Source organism: Ochlerotatus camptorhynchus, unplaced genomic scaffold (genome assembly GCF_037179485.1).
Source record: "Ochlerotatus camptorhynchus isolate MF236.1 unplaced genomic scaffold, CSIRO-AGI_Acam_v1.1 ptg000045l, whole genome shotgun sequence".
NCBI lineage: Eukaryota > Metazoa > Arthropoda > Insecta > Diptera > Culicidae > Ochlerotatus > Ochlerotatus camptorhynchus.
Window position 1 is genome coordinate 2,983,845 of NW_027040536.1, and position 13,755 is coordinate 2,997,599.

The following is a 13,755-nucleotide window of genomic DNA, read 5'->3' on the forward strand; positions in this document are numbered from 1 at the left end:
TAACAACAATGAGTTTCTGCTAACAGTAGCTAACAGTTACTACTTAATTGGCATAATAAATTACTCATTAATTAGTAGTGCCACTTTTATTGACAATGGGTTAACTTTTACTCATAAATGGGTGTTTGATTATTTCCGTGTACATGGCAGTATACGCTAGTGTGTGTAAAATTATATTATTAGATTAGTGTTCGTGAGATCCTGCTTGGAGAACTCAATGATGGCCTTTTGAAGGTTTCCTGCTTGCAAAAAAAAAAACACACACACACGCACACCATGGAAAGTACAAAGAATATTCTTATGAAATATTAACATAAACTCCTTGAAAGCTATGGGATGATTCGAAAGAAATTCTTAAGAAAACCCAAAACAAGATCTATGAAGAACTTTAACAACATGAACTAAGCAATTATTCAAGGGCAGATAAACCAGCCTCTGTAAAAAATTCTCGATAGTAATGACATACAGACATAACATCTTCATGAAGATTCATCATTGAAATGCGAAGGAAGGAAAGGAGTATCAAATCACAGACAAACAGACTTAACTCTTTCTGCTAATTCGTCGTGCACGTATATAATGTTCAATTGAAATATTATTAGTTTCGCGAATCCCTTACTGGTTTCGGATCCCTTTGGCGTTTCTAAACATTCTATAAAAAAAACTAGAATACGACATTCTTTGAGGCTCGGCCTTTTTGTCACCGAATCGTTCAGAAGGATAGTCAGGGTCTATCCTCACTCATTAGCTAAAGATGGGAGCCTATCGTTACGTGCAGGAATTGTACCGTAAGAAGCAGAGCGATGTCATGCGCTATCTGCTGCGTGTCCGCGTCTGGCAGTACCGCCAGCTGACTAAGTTCCACCGTGCCCCAAGACCATCCCGCCCGGACAAGGCTCGTCGCCTGGGCTACAAGGCCAAGCCGGGTTTCTCGATCTTCCGCATCCGTGTGCGCCGTGGTGGCCGCAAGCGCCCAGTCACCAAGGGTTGCACCTACGGTAAGCCCAAGAGCCATGGTGTCAACCAGCTGAAGCCGTACGTTGTCTGCAGTCCGTCGCTGAGGAACGTGTTGGCCGTCGTGTGGGAGGTCTCCGTGTGTTGAACTCCTACTGGATTGCCCAGGATGCCGCCTACAAGTACTTCGAGGTCATCATGGTCGACATCGCCCACAATGCCATCCGTCGTGATGCTAAGATCAACTGTATCACCCGGGCCGTGCACAAGCACCGTGAACTGCGTGGTCTTACCTCGGCCGGCAAGAGCAGCCGTGGACTGGGCAAGGGCTACCGCTACGCTCAGACCATCGGAGGATCCCGGCGGGCGTGCTGGCGTCGTCGCAAGCCGGTGCTGGTGGTGGCGATTGTTAAGGCCGTTGCTGCTGCAGCGGCGGCGGCTACACGGATGCTGCTATTGTTTTGTGCTGTATTTTCATCTGGATAATAACATTGTGCAAATGGATACTGTTTGTATAAGGGAATAAATCAATGTACGAAAAGCAAGCAAGATTTTATCTGCGAATAGCTCGTGAGATGTCGTTAGTGCGTGACGATATTTTGATGGAAAATTTATTTGAAGAGTTTCCTTCTTTTTGTCTGTGGAGGTGTGCGTTGCAGATGCAGATTTTGTAACTTGGTCAGAATATTTCTTTGATTAGTAACCATGATGAGAAATCAGCATCTTCCCAGCCAGGGTTGGCAGGCTCAATTTTTCACACAAATCGCTCATTCATTAATTACTCTACACCAACTTGACACAATATGGTTTTTCTTGAAACAATTATTAGAAACGAGTTTGAGATTTCTATAGGTACGTACAACAGAGTATATTTGTATTCAGGCGAAAAAATTGTGCGTCACAAAAACGAATAGAGGAATAATCGCTGTTAATTTAAGACTTTTAATGAAAAAACTAATTGATGTTGTGATTTAACTACTCTATGCGTGTCTACAGTGAACTCTATTCTTACTTTATCAATTAAACCAAGTTTCATCAACTGACTAAAAGTTATTAACAAAAGAGAAATTTGTGAAGAAATGAGCATGTCAACCCTGCATACATTATTTATCGAGGCAGAACGTGTAGGTTAATATAATTTGGAGAAATAATCAAGATGAACAGACATAGAAATGTAGCTGAGGATTCCAAATTCAACAATACCCAAGCAACACAATTGATCCTAGATGGGTTTACATAACTTATTTATGACAATATCAGCGGTAATCATTTACTTCTAGTCACTTATATACAACTTATGTATAACATATGCTTGACTTGCGCAACTTATTTATGACTATAACGCAACCTACTCTCAATTACCTATTTATAACACTTTTATAACTGATTGTTTTTATAAAAACTTGCTAGCCTTATAAACAACATATATAACTTATATAACTTATTAAAAACATGTTATCAATAAGTTATATCTCAGATGTATTCATGTTTCATATAATGACATATGAAAACATGTTGTACATAAGGCTAGCCAGTTTTCACCAAATACAATCAGTTATAAATGTGTTATAAACCGGTAATTGAGACATGCAATATCGAATTATAACTTTAAGACAACAAGTGCTTGTCAGAAAGGTTGAATACTTCACAAACAACAATACAACGCGTCTAAAACAGGATGTTTTAAAAGCAATTAATATATAACTTATTTACAACTGATTTTTTTTATTTTTCATGCAAGATGTTGCAAGTGTTACTTGGGTAGCAACAAGTTGCAAATAGAAGATTTTTTCAGCACGAGTCGTAGGATGATTATGACGAGTGCCGAAATAATCGAATTTTGCAACGAGTTTCATACAACATTTCTATGCACTCAAAAGAGTGTTGAAAAATAGAATTTCTCGACACTGCTAAAAAGTAGTGCGTTTCGACATTGTTATTTTAGCTAGGAAAAGTAGACCATTATGTTATTCAAAAGAGTGTCGAAAAGTTACTCTTTTCAATACTGAGTACCAAAAAAATATATCACAATCTAACCCCTCGTGACGGTACTTTCACGCAAAACATTGCTAACCAGAACCGAATGGCAAGGCGGCGTCAAAACTACCAACCGACCAACCGACCAACGGTCAGTGCTAGCCAATGTTTAGCGTGGATGGAAGCCGTTTCCCTCTTTCTCGGCACTGACTGGCACTAGCAACGAGGCGTCAAAAAATGCGTAATAAGAAATTAGATTATCAAAACATAAAACGATAAAAATAAGCCGTTTTACAGCGTGTTTGTGGAGTTTCGTCGAATAGGTCCGAACGGTCCGCCGAATCAGTTGTCGACATCGGCGCATGTAGTGGTACCTACATCAGCCGTTCGTCGGATCGAGCGTCATTTGTTGCGGTCCGGTGCCAGAAAAAATGTTGCAAGCCCAGGGTCTTAACGAGATGACCATCCGTCGTCGTCGTCGTCCATCTGTCCGCTGAGAAGGAGAGTGTGCGGGATTAAAATGGACTGCTTTCTTTAGCCAGTTATTGCTCTTTCTCTTGGCACGGTGCGCGGGCTCTTTTTTGTTCTATTTTGACATATGCAAAAATTATGTTGGCTCGTTAACGGAACGGTTCTTCTTCCCCACGGGCAGTACGCGCGAGATTTTTACGGTTCACTGAGGCGGCATGGCGGCTCTTTGCATGTACCCTGCCCCGCCACGAGTTCTTTTACGATTTTTGACATCTTTCCCCCTTGCAGTGAGCGACCGGGGACCGACGAGAAGGGGTGAAACCTCAAAATAGCGAGAAATTAAATTAGTACTATTTAATTAACTTATAAATAGAAAAGACTTTCACGATCATCACGAAGACGAGCGTCGAATTGTGTTTGTGTGTGAGGAGCGGCTCTTTCGCCTTTTCGGAGGCATGCTCGGATTGGATAAGTCAGGTTTTCTGTTTTGTTTTGTTTTGCTGTCGGATCGGGCCACAAGGGAGCTTTTTGTTCTCCATTCAGCGGAACGCGAGCTATTCTTTTGTGTTCCGGATTTCGCGCGGATCGGTTTGACTCACCCGTTGAGTGAAAAACATTAAAATCTGGAAATCCCAATCGGGTAGTCACTTTTCACCCGGATTTGTCTTATTGCTCCGTACAGATCGTTGTCATTGCCTTTTGGAGTAAGAATCCGAACTTTGTGCGATTTGCATTGGAATTGCTGGTATGACTCGAAATACCGTTAGGACCATATGTCATATGACGGGAACAACATTTACAAAACCATCTTCTTTTGTTTAGAATCGTCACACAGCACGGCAAAGATAGTTAAGACGATGGATCGTTGAAAATCAAATCTCCCTTCTTTCTGCGAAAATTCAACTTGATAATTCATGCACCGTTCATTTTCCTGTTCGAATCCATGTGACCCACTAGTGAGCCGAAAACAATCATCCTAAACAGCGCGCTCGTTCGAAATATGGCGCACCGCGTGAGGTTCTCCAATTTTGGAACAAATTTTGGTTTGAAAGCAAACCCAGATGATATGTGGCTGCTGGCAAACAAGCTACAGCCAGAGTCACAGCAAAACAAAACATGGTCCGACGAACCTGACCTGGACCAAGGCATGCTGCTGAGCTCCGAAGGTTGCCGCTTTGGGCCCCGGACGATGCAATTCGAGCATGGAATATCGTGTGTGAATGTGTGTGAGAGTCTGCAAGAGATTGTATAACAACAATAGAAAATCGTTAATCATTTCATAGTTCAACAGTGACGCGAACTCCAAATGTGGTCCACCAGCAGCCGGTCGACTATCGTACGATAAAGGTGAAGAAAGGGGGTGAAAGACCGCTTTCAAAGACGTGCGAATTTTGACCGATACGTTGATGAAGAGCGGTCCATTTTGGTTGTTGTTCAGTTGGTCATTTCGCAGTGAATGAATGGAAAGCTGACGAACGAATTTTAGGGATTGAATGGCAATTTCTTGGAACAACGCATGATGAATTGTTAGCAGGGATGGATCGCTCTTTGGAGCATCGTTCATTTTTTTATATAGAAAGCTAACGTTAATTTTAATTTAGATTTCAAACACCTGCGTGCGCACCATAGTGAATATTCTAGGAAAACATAGATTACAGCTCAACGGCGTGAAATTTTTGAAGTTTGGTCGGTAGAATACTATTGGGTCTCAAAGTTAGCTTCCCATACTAAAAAGTGATGAACGGTGCTTCAAATAGCTATCCATCCCTGTTGCTAGGTATTCAGAGCGAAGTGAAATCCCATTCCGAATTTGTAATGAAGATGGTTTTCTTCGTTTGTCGATTTTGGTAATTTGAAAGAAAGTCACTTTATAATTTGTAAAATAACAGATAATTACTGTTACCCAACACGTTGATTGCCAAGCGACGCTTTCGGCACACAGCTGGGTAGCATTTTATATTTATGCAGTTTGTCTCAGTTAAAATTGTTAATTTCCCATATTTGCATTACCGTAGAGGCGCGCGATTTGAGCATGGGTCTTGATTTATGATTACACAACTACACAGCAATTGATTAGTTAATAACTTTTATTAGAAGGCTTACATCTTATGATGTCCCGGGAAGAAAAATCGCGAAATGTGGACAAGTTTCAGGATACTCAAAATAAACATTTCAATCTCCAGATCCGATACATTCTGTTCTTGATACTTTAAACCCGCTAACCAAGCTAAAATGTGCTAACCAAGCGACGCCAGTGATGTAGTGGTAAGCGTGACTGCCTCTCAATCCAAAGTGCCTGGGTTCAATCCCTGTCGGCGCCGTCGGGATTTTCTGAGGCAAATCTCTGATCACACCTTCCTTCGGAATGGAAGTAAAGCCATGGTTTCCGGTCCATGATTTGATGATAGGTCGATAGGTAGGGTTGGTGCCTTAAACTAACGATAGGTAGAGTTAAGGAGTGGGAGCTGCCTCCCTGGCGTCGGTAGCATTGGTACTCAGTACGTAAAACAAGATCGACGAAAAACAAAAAAACAAGAGTAACGTAGTTGAAGATGTTAATTTCAAATAACAGACTGTAGTGGTAATTTTATACGATAGATGGAGTAGATGAAAGCATAGAGTTGATAGTTCCGTTAGAGTACGGCAGTGTGAAGATTGTATATAGATATTAGACAAGCGAGCTAGGACAACTTTTAAGGAAGGTACAAATCGGTTTTTTCATCTCTTTTTACCAAACTCCCCCTTTGATGAAAAAACCGATTTGTACCTTCCTTAAAAGTTGTCCTAGCTCGCTTGTCTAATATCTATATACAATCTTCACACTGCCGTACTCTAACGGAACTATCAACTCTATGCTTTCATCTACTCCATATATCGTATAAAAATTACCACTACAGTCTGTTATTTGAAATTAGCATCTTCAACTATGTAAATCGTTGACTTCACGTAGAAGTAATACTAAAAAACATATAGTCAAAGAAGAGTAACGTTCTTTTCTTGCTCTAACGCATCGGAAATCAGGAAACTCGACATTAGAGTGGTTCAAAATATAAATTTTACTCCACCAAGCTCAATTGATTTCAAATCAGGTCCTGGTAATTCTCCCAAAATTTGAGTTCATTTGGTTGCGAACCTATACTGCGCTGGCCGTTATGGGAATTACTATAGGAAAACTGAACCTTTTGTTTTCATTGTTCTGGCCTTTCACTGTAATGATCTACAGAAAAGTTTACTATGCGCAATACCGTATTTGAATTGAACGCCAGAATAATTAGTTATGAATTAACTTGAAAATTGATATTTATTTTTCTGACATGCTCCATAAACTTCTCAGCAGGCAGCATTGGTCTTGCTTGGTGCAACGAAAAGGACAACCAATCCAGGCTACCATGCATGTCATAATTGCCCGATGTAGTGTTGTTTTGAAAGCAGTCAATTAATCATATCATATAGTTGTCGTCTTCTAAGTTAATTACTTTGAAGTCGAATCAAAAAGCGGTCTTCAGCAAAGTTGTAGCTGATAAAATTTCAGCACATAGCAGATAGCAAGCTATTCCGTGAATCTTCTTTCCTTTATTTAACGTCGGTCTCTGTTCCGCAATCTAGTGCCAATCACCGACGGACATCGATTGCCATCCATTGACCGCAATCGAATGTGCAGGAAGGCAGCTTCCACGCCTGCGTAGGATATCGCACCCATTCACAACACACATGGGCCGGGACCAACGGCTTTACTTCCCTTCCGAAGGAAGACGTGACCAGAGATTTTTATGCCTCAGAAAAATCCCACCACCGGCGCCGGCTATTCCGTGAATCATTATGGCGAAATGCTAGGACGATGAAAACAAAAAGTTCACTTTTCCAATAGCAATTCCCAAGTAAACTTCAAGGCCAGTGCAGTGTGTGATCGGATCCAAATAAACTTAAATTTTAGGAGAATAATAAGAACCCAATTAAGAATCAATTGAGCAAAATCGATGTTTTGAACCACCCTAATTCACATGTTTATGCTCGGCAAGTCTGTACATTCATACCATGTATTCAACGAGATTTGACAGAAAATGGCATTGAACCCTAAAACACAGACAAACAGACGTAACTCTTTGAAAAAGTTTTTCTTGAAAACATAGTATCTCAAAACATAGGACCTCAGTAACGACATCTCTCAGGCTTCTCGCGGAAAACAAGCTTGCTCGCTAACTTGCAAACAATATTGCATAAAACTTCTATAGAATGTATAGAAACGTCCAAGTGATCCGATTCCAGCGCTGCGGCGAGTAGTTCGTGGAACTGATAATATTAAAATCAACTGTTAAATGCGTGAACCAAGATACACAATGAAGAGTTACGTCTGTTTATCTGTGCCTAAACCATTCTGATGCTTTCCAATAATTCTTCCCATAAATTCAACGAACTTACTTCTTCCTGGCCTGACGCTCTTAAATACACTAGATTTCACCTTCTCTCACCTGTATTCTTGAAGTACTTCCACAGCTATTAATTGAGAGCTTTATATGCCAACCAATTTGAATATTGTTTGGCAAGCACAATGATACTCTATGATCAGATTTTCTGGACTGGACCGGGAATCGAACCTGCCGCCTCCGGCTTTACAATACCGTGCCTTTACTGACTAGGCTATCTGAGACCCCAACGGCCTGAACGAACCTCTAGTGTTTCTCCACTAAATGAAACAGCATTAATTCAATCAATCAATAAGCATTACAGGATCAAATCAAAGTGTAGAGAAAATCTTTTATGGATTCCAGGCCATGGTTAAACTTTTTGATCTATTTGAATAAGCCAACCGTACGATACCACCTAACAGAAAACCGTCCATCGAAGCTAGTGCACACACACTGGATCTATTCCAAACGGTGAATTACTGTGTCTAGCGAACTACGCCCATCAAACGCCATTCGACGACATACGCCCAGAACGGTGCCCGTCACGGTATTGGTCACCACTCTGGCGCCGCTCTCTCATCGTTTCCCTTTTTGAGGATAGAACACGGCGTTGTCTGACCCGAACGATGGTTGCGGTCATAGCAATCTCAGACCGCCGTATCTTCATCTCCAAGACCCATGGTCGCGGTGAACACCTCGGCATCGAACCGTCGAGAATCATCGAGCCGGTCAGGACAAGATTGGTTTCCCCCGGCGAGTGTGGCCCGACTAGGTACCATTGAACAGCAAATCTAATTACGCGAACCATTATTCTCACACACTCAATCACACCAATTAACACTTTGAACACGATGCCTCCGGTAAAATGTGTAACGGCAAACTTGCAATATTTGAAAAATCATAGTTCAGCCATTTATTGACAATTTTCAATTCTATTGGCGCCATTTGAAATTAAAGACATTGAAGATTGTTTCGATATCAATAGATTTAAAAATTATTGATAAGTTGCTGAGCAATGATTTTTCAAACATTGCCAATATGCCGTTAAACATTTTACCGCAGGCATCGTGTTCGGAGTGTTAACAAGTAGGGACCCTGAATTATTCTTAGTAGGGGAACAAAGCTTGTCTATGGATTAGAACGACTCACAGCGGATCAAGAAAGGGGGAGTGACGCCACAAATAGAAGAGAGAGATAGAGCAGGGTTGAATAAAAAAAAACAAAAAAAAAAATTAAACAAGCAAATCATAAATGGATTTTTGGAAAATTTCAAAACTAGTTTTTTCGTTAAATTGAATTTCAATTTACTGAACTAGATTTTAAAAAAAACCTGTTTCATGTGCACCGTATTTAATCAATTAATTAAAAAAAAAATTGAAGATGCAATTAGAATATAAAATTGGGGTGAAAATAATTATTAGAATAATGGACTTCCCAGATAAAAATTTGATGCTTAACAAGTGTTGATAAATAGATTTTAATTCAGCCTTAGTTTGAATAATTGTTCTGGATAGACCATGTTAACCTTTGTTCAGTTTTGAACATCTAAATCTGGTGATTTTAATCAGCCAAAAGCTAAACAGTTATATAAGTTATAAGCTTTTCAATGAATTAAAAAACAATCTTCTCCAAACCCTCCTAGTCTGTTCAGCCTTCCAGTTTTATTTAGAAAAATAATAATGCAAGACCGCTTCATATCTTGTATATTTTTATGAGACTACAAGGTGCTTACTAATTGGATTTACATATTTGAATTGTTATCATAAGTATAAAAATTACCTTTGCATTTCGGGATTCGAACCGGCAGTCACTAATTTACAGGCATTAATCATACCTACTGAACCACTTAAGCATACGTGTGACAAAAGGTATGATCATTAACTTGAAATACGTCAAATTTAAGTTGAATAACATCAACCGGACGAGTATTGCACAGCAATGCAGAATTGTAAACAACAACTGGTGAGAATAAAATATTCCTCTCATTTTCAAGCGTAGACAACACAATGTGGACACAAGTGCGCGATTTATTTCGATGGTCTTGTGGAAGGTATTTCTAGTGCCATAATTGAGTTATATTTTTTGAATACTGTCTGAAAATTCCGTGCAATAAAGCAGCCAAAACACAGAAATACAAATGTTAATACTTCCGACGTCGTCGCAGCCTACTTCTGAAAAGCTCCTCTACCTTGTCTCTACTGCTGCCTCTGTTTGGGATTAGAAAGGTAGGCAGTGAATTTAGAAGAAGTAAAATGCCAGAAATGCAATGAGTGACACTAACTACATTTCAAGAACAACATGTGAAAATGGCATACACGATTTTTGTAAACAACCCTTCTTATGCCCTTTTCTCGCCACGCACATGTCACCCACGCAAACCAATAACATCACCGGGTAGGGGAAACTTTCCCCTTCCCTATGATGTTGTTGCTTTGCGTGGGTGACCCTCGGTTGGCGAGAAAAGGGTCTGCAAAGGTTTGTTTACATAAAGCTTGTATGCCCTTTTCACATGTGGCTCTTGATTTAATAAATCAGGCTATCAAAATATGTGTAGTGCATTGCTGATTTGTGGAGTAGTGTTAAGCTTAAATAAGGCTTGTTCAATCTTAATTTATTAAGTTTGAATTATGGGGATACAATTAGCTTCATGCATTACTAATCAACTATACAGGGTGTTTGGTTCCGGGTTTTACATATTTTCAGGGTAGATAGGGCTCCTAAAGTTATGAAAAAATCCCCATGGAACATAGGGTCGGAAATGACTGCTAAGTGAGTTATTCAACATTTTATGTTTTTTTGTATTGCCAACTTTGGTTAGCTATATTTTTTTAATATTAATGTGGTTTTCTGATTTCAACATACCAAATGAAAGATTAAAGTCTTAGCTATCAATGCTTTCTAGAAAAGAACTCGATTAAAGTTAATTATCATACATTAAAATTGAAAAGTATGTTGAAAGTACCGAAAAAACTGGTGAAATTTCATACATTTTAGTGTTTTTAAGTTGAAAATTTTCATTTCTGTTTATTTAGTTGTTCTACAAAACATTTTCCATGCAGTTCCCTAGATTTGTGCCTTTGGTAGTAACCTTGTAGGCGTTATGGTTTCTTCGTAATTATTGATTTAAAACAGCCAGAAAAACTTGTGACGTTTTCTTAAAATGCGCTATAGTCACCCTATTCGTTCGTACGTTCGGCTGTTGCAATGGACTACGCACATGAAAATTTGGTAGAATGTTATTGTAAATGTTTAGCTATATTCTTAACTTTTGATTACCGCACATCTCCTGCGCCGAAAGAAAACATAACTGCGGAGATGTTTCGCGGTATCGAATATTGCTCAGTCTCAGCAGAAAACACAACGAGAGACACCGAATCGGCGAATTCTGAGAGCGGAAGGGAGAGAAGTAGGTAGTGGTAATAAGTCGATGTCCTTTTTATTTCATAGCACTCGCAGCTCAGCTGCGGTGCTGTTTCAATGGAGGAATGTGGAGCTCCGCTGCTTCTGTATACACACACTTAGATTTTTTTTACTGGAGTTAATATTTTTACTGGATTTTTGGATTACTGACTCGGTTAAAATTCAAATAACTGTTATTCGTAAAGATCGGATAAAATCGAAAATGTTTATTTTTCATCATTACACGGGGTTAACAGAAGTTAGTCTGTAAATTTTCGTAACACATTTTCTCAACTTTGAATTTTTCACAGATTTTTTAAATTTTACCAAAGAGTTCCGCAATTCAAAAACTCGGTAAAAATTACTGACTCGATAAGTGTGTACTGATGTATGGTTGGTGAAGAGGCTAGCATGTGGAGGGTATTCTCGGGCTAGTGAATGCCACCCATCCCCACTTATAATTCAGTAATACACTATTTATTCATTTCTGTTTGATATGTGTACAAAGTTTGCAAACAGAAATGAGCATTGAAGTGTAGTTACCAATTTTCCAAGTCATAGACTTCAGATAACTGTTCAAAGTCCCAGATTTTTTATAACGGTATCATGAAAAAAACCAAAGACCACTATGACAAACGTGATCGTGAACTTCGAGTTTTCTAGGGAGTTAATCTCGGGCACTATTGTGATTTCAGGCACTAAATTGTCATCACAGTTTTGTTATTGTATGTTTTCCGGTAGCAGATAATGGACTCCTGGAAAAAGTGAAGTGGAACCAGAGCCAGAGGTTCTGGATCGTATCACCTTAAAACAATTTCTATGTAAAGATCCCTTCAGACCGATCACTTTTGTCATAGTGGTCTTTGGTTTCTTGTTCATGATTCCGTTATAAAAAATCTGGGACTTTGAACAGTTATCTGAAGTCTATGACTTGGAAAATTAGTAACTACACTGTAATGGTAATTTCTGTTTGTAAACTTTGAAAACATATCAAACAGAAATGAATAAATTGAAACTAATGTTCTGCCCGACAACAACTCAGCAGCACGAGACTCCTTGAACTGTGTCTCAGAGTCGGCGCACTACTGGGCAAACTGGAGGGGCTACGCGGATGAAAAGGCACTCAAGCTTTCAATTAAACTGAAACACAACGCGGATCAATTTAAACACTGTATTTCTCCAATTACCGATTGTGTGGATTGTGTGGTGTTGTGTTCGATTTTCTTGGCACATACCCTTGATGACGATGGCGACTACGACGACTGCAGACCAGCGAGCGCTCGCTGTGGTTCCGGAAAGATCCTTAAAGGCCGACCTTGTCAGCAAGATGGCGGTACCACCGCTCGGTGAAATTCCGGTACAATTCCTACAATGGCGGATGAAGCGAGGCTGACCGAACGTCGGCCGTTGTGCGATGGCGGGTTGGTTTTACCGGGCTGGTATAGCGGTTTGTGGAGATGGTTTCGATGCTCAGGCGCTTCCTTCTGACGAAGCCGGTCGACGACGGCAAGGCCGCCCTCTGTCGAACCGGGAAGGGAAATTCTCCTTGGTGTTTAGGGCCTTCAGCCCGAGAACGATGTCCTTTACGGTTAGGTCAAGGTAACTAAATGTCACCTAGACCGTAGCGTGCAATGGCGGTCCTTGACTCGCCAACCAGAAAACCATTTGATTGGTTGAAAAGAAAGGTCCTGAATCAGCTGAATTGGTGATTTCCACTGCACCTTGATTCACTACTCGCACTGTTTTCTGTTAACATGTATTCCACAGACACTTCTGGTCTACACGCTTGCCTGAGATAAAGTGAACGATGGCCGTTCTCTAAGCATCGCAGAACCCTTCAGCTCATCACCCGTGACCCCGTGTCACCATTTTGCCGCGGCCATGCGCGCCTTATTCAGCAGTCGGCCGTTAAGCATGGCCGTATCGTCTGCCCAGTGGGTTTCGCCGCAAGTGTTACACAAATTTATTTGAATGCTCGATCACATGGTGCATATTTAAAATATTGTATTGAACCTTTGTAACAGAACGGTTACAAAATAGTGTATTACTGAATTATAAGTGGGTATGGGTGGCATTCACTAGCCCGAGTATACCCTCCACATGCTAGCCTCTTCACTAACCATACATCAGTAGGGTAACTGATGATGGTTGGACCTATTTAGGCCGGTTTCACATGACGTCAACATTCATGTCGTATTTTTTTCATGAATTCAACATATCATTATGAAAAATGCGTGATTAGGGGAAATATCTATCTTTTTTGTTTCTAATAATAACATAAAAAGTTTAATATTATGAACAAATGATTTTATGAAACGTTTTTATTCAGCAAAGAATTATGATGTTGGTTGGACTTATACTGATCTTGGTTGGAACTAAAAAATGATGATGGTTGGCCTTTTTTTTGCAAATGCTAGTTAAGGCCATATTTGTTTAAAAACTTTGTTAAGAGCTTATTGGTATCATGAAAAAAAAAAACCCTTTTTATACAGTTTTTATGAATTTGTTATTCAAAAAAATCAAGAAATTTGAGTTTGACTTCGTTTTT

The 13,755-nt window shown here is 39.9% G+C and overlaps 1 pseudogene; it reads left to right on the plus strand.

Moving 5' to 3' along the window:
- Window positions 1-691: 691 nt before the first annotated feature.
- Window positions 692-1,466, plus strand: LOC135714791 (large ribosomal subunit protein eL15-like; annotated as a pseudogene).
- Window positions 1,467-13,755: the final 12,289 nt, after the last annotated feature.